Here is a 4185-nt window from a genome sequence, read left to right as displayed (position 1 = left end):
GACCTACACCAATGAAATTCTCCATCCCTAATTCCTACCCTACATATGCTCTGACCCAGCAATACCATTATCTAGCTTATATGAGGAGGGTATTAGAGTTAACTCAGACCAGCTCTCTAGGAGCCAATTGTTAAATTTTCAATGTGAGTATTTACACTTTAGAAATCAGCAAATCTACAAATCAGAGTTTGATTTATTTTGTTGATTGTTGGACCAGGTATGTTAAATTCTCAGGCTACTGGCTTCAAGCATAAGCAAAACTCTGTGGGTACAGCCAGAACCAGATTAAAATGTAATTGGCAGGGGCGGCTAGGTGGTTCAGTGGATAGAACACCAGGCCTTGGAGTGAGGAGGACCTGAGTTTAAATCCGGTCTCCCACCAGACACTTAACACTTACTAGGTGTGTGATGCTGGGCAAGTCACTTAACCCCAATTGCCTCACAAAAAATAAAATAAAATAAAATAAAATATAATTGGGAAATGTTTAACAAAATAATAAAAAGTCAATACAACACAGATAATGTTAATTTGTGAGTTTCTAACTTAATATGCCACCTAATCTTTTTGAGTTTGACAGCACTGGTGTAGACTTAAGAAAGTGATGGAGAAAGAGTTAATAAGGCAGATTAAATTTTAAAGTACGTCCCGGGCACTTTCTTCCCACCACCAATGTAGGTTAAATATTTCCCTGCACACCGAGGCTTTATATGCTAAAGAGAATAAAAACAAATTCACCAAGGGGAAAGAATGAGTGAACAGGAGAAATTCTACTCAAAGTAACTAGTACATACACAAAATGTCTGGAACTTAACCTAGCAAATCATTCAAAATTTGTATAGATTACGTACATACATGTATATGTATAAAACTATAAAACACTAAAACAATTAAGGAAGGTAAATAGTTGGGGAATATTCACCGCTGATGGTTGGATAAAGTCATATCATAAAAAAATATTAAAAGCGAACACAATAAAGTAAAATTGACAACTAAAGTTAGGGGTAGAATTAAAATCAAGCAAGGCATAGAGGAAATATTAAAGATAAAACAGATAATTTTAGCTATACAAAATGAAAAGACTTACATGAATAAAATAGAAAGCACAAATAAGGAAAAGTAGAATGGAAAAACATTTGCATCACTAGTAAAAATAAAGATATATATCAAAGTATCTACAAACATTGATAATTTTATCTCTTTGCTGATATCATCACTTTGTTTTTTAGGGTTTTTAACATAAATAAGTGCTGTGTTTTATCAAGGACTTTTTCTACATCTATTAATAATAATTTGGTTTTTATTATCTTTGTTATTTATATAATTAATTTTGCAAATTGTTTTCCTAATGGTGAACCATTGTTGCATTCCTTATATGAATTTTCTGAATAAGTTATTATTTCCTCATGAGGATTTTATTCAAACTTTTCGCATAAATACCCATTAGTGGGATTGGTTTTTCTTATATTTCCAGATCCAATTCCCAAACTGGTGACTCTGAATTCTAAATTGGAATGCTTCCAAATCTGGAATGACCCACCACTAACTAACCAGCTAACTGATAAAATTCTTATGCCTATTTAAAGACCTCAAAGGTATAGTTATCTATTTCTCTTCATTAACTAGTTGCTTTTTGCTTCTTGACCAAAGAGTTTTGCACCTCACAAAGATCACAGGAGGTAGACTCATCTTTTTCACACATTGAAATTTCATCCTGTGTGACCACCCTTATATTTAACACTTGTGGTTACATCCTGGGCCTTCTATGATTACATTAATTTAGGTGAGAGTGGAACCCCATCACCTTACACTTATCAAGATTTGTATTAACTGATTCAGAGTAAAGTAAGCAGAAACAGAAAAACATGGGATGACCACAATAATGTAAAGAAAACATTAAAGATATCAGAACTTTCATCAATGCAATGCCTGATCTTTATTCCAGAGGATTGATTTTGAAGATTACACTTCTCTTCTTGACAAAGAAGCAGTAGGCTAGAGGTGAGGAATGAAGTACATATGTTGGCAGACATGGCTAATGCATTAGGAATTTTTGCCCCATTAGTACAATTTTTACCTGCTACAAGATAAGGTTCTACTGGAAAGAGAGCCTTTGGGAAATGTCAGTGATTCAAGAAATAAGCATTAATAGAAACTTTTTAAAAAAAGATAATGTATGTATATTAAATTTTTAAATGGCATATAATCATTAGGTTTTTTTAGATAACTTTAACTCTGCCATCCCTAGCTCCATTTCTCTTTATTCCGTTTACCTCAATCAAATATTTATTAAATGCTTAACTCACATAGATCATTGTAGTAAGTGCTAGGTGTGATACAAAATTCAGATAAGAACTGGAAAATAAGATACACAGGCAATGGGGTATAGAAATCTGTCCTGCCCTACAGGAAAATAGAAGAGGAAGGGGATAAGAGAAGGGGGCAGGGAGATAAAAGGGTGGGCAGATTAGAGGAAAGGGTATTCAGAATGCAGGCTGTCTTGGGGTCGGGGGAAGGACAAGATGGGGAGAAAATTTGGAACTCAAAATCTTGTGGAAGTGAATGTTGAAAACTAAAAATAAATAAATGAATCTTAAAAAAAAATCAAATTGGAACAAAAGAATAAAAAAAAATTCAGATAAGACATGGTTCCATTTCCCATGGAAATTATTGTCTAAGACTCTGGCCAGAAGCCATAGGCTACGGGGGAAGACAGAAGCATGGAGGTATTTTTTGCTGGTGAAGGTATTCACTTGAAAGAAGCTGTGATCACAGATCAGGCTGATTTTATTTCATCTTACATAATTCTTGTCTTACACAGGCTGTTTCCACCAGAGCTAGTAAAATGGAAAACTCAGACTCAAAGGCCATTCTTTTCCATTCGCTGCGAACTCATCATCCATGAATTGACAGCCCCCAAAACACAAATGTGTCTCATCTTGTCGTGAGTCTGTGTCCCCACACCTGTTGGAGCTGAACCAAATGGGAAAACAGGTTCTCAGGTATGTACACCCAGTCCACCAGAAGAATTTGGCTTTGACTGTCAGCAGAGAAGCTTCCAGCCACTGAAAGAACCAGAAAACCTAGAGTGGTTGCGGTACAAAGTGTGCCAAAAAAACCTAGCATGGTACATGTTACATTTGAAACTACATTCAGTGCTCAGGAAAATAGTAAATAATCCAAAGTTTTGGTTTTTTCTGGCACTTGAAATACGTTACAAAAAATAAAAAATAAAAAAAAGAAATACATTACAAAACAAACATAGTCATATCATTTTGCTTTATTGTTTCTATTTGTTAGGGAAAGTTTGATATTTGTATGTATGTTGAGGAAAGAGATGGAATGTTATTCAGAGGTTTAGTAGTGGAGGTACTAAAACTTAAAGTTGCACTAAGGTTTTTGGAACACCCTATTTAAGAAAGATTGTAAAATGGTGAGGAGAGCCATGGGTTTGCAGTCAGGGAGACCTGGATTTGAATCCTGGTTTAGACATGTACTGATGCGGTTTAGAGGTTCAGGGGTTCTGGGACCCCAAAATTATAACACACGGATCCTGCCTGCAAGAATTCGACCCAAGTCTTCTTTCAGCCAAAGTTAGAACATCTGTCATATTGGGCAGACTCTTAAGGAGTCTGAACATTAGTAAGCTATTGGTTAGATTATAAGAATCTGACCAGTGGCTAGATTATAAGAACCTGAGCATCTTAATGGAGACAAGATGACCTTATATACAGAAAGCCTGTGGGAGGGATCTAGGAGTGGCCAAATAGTCTATGAGGTAATGGAATTCCAGGGAAATGGCCACAATGAAAGGCCAGTTGATGGGATTATAGTCTCAGAGGAATGCCAGAGATTTGGCCATCTGGGAAAGTCTAGGGTTTTTCCTTTCTGGGGCCCAGATCCCAACACCATCAGTACTAGTTATGTGTATCCCATAACCTCTCTGAGCCTCATTTTTCTCACCTGTAAAATCAGGATAACAATATATCTAACACTCAGCTCACAGGATGGTTTTGAAGGTCAAATGAGATAATGAAGGAAAGCACACTGTAAACCTTAAAACACTATATAAATATTAGCTATTATTAAATTGAGAAATAGCTGTTATTTTTTTTAAATGTTCCAATTAAACTTTAAAATAAAAAGAAAACAGGGAGGAAAAAAGAGAAATCTATCATGGAAAACTG

The sequence above is a fragment of the Phascolarctos cinereus genome, unplaced genomic scaffold (assembly GCF_003287225.1).
Source record: "Phascolarctos cinereus isolate Bilbo 61053 unplaced genomic scaffold, phaCin_HiC Scaffold_1;HRSCAF=81, whole genome shotgun sequence".
In the NCBI taxonomy this organism is placed as follows: Eukaryota; Metazoa; Chordata; class Mammalia; order Diprotodontia; family Phascolarctidae; genus Phascolarctos; species Phascolarctos cinereus.
This window is presented reverse-complemented; position numbering follows the sequence as displayed.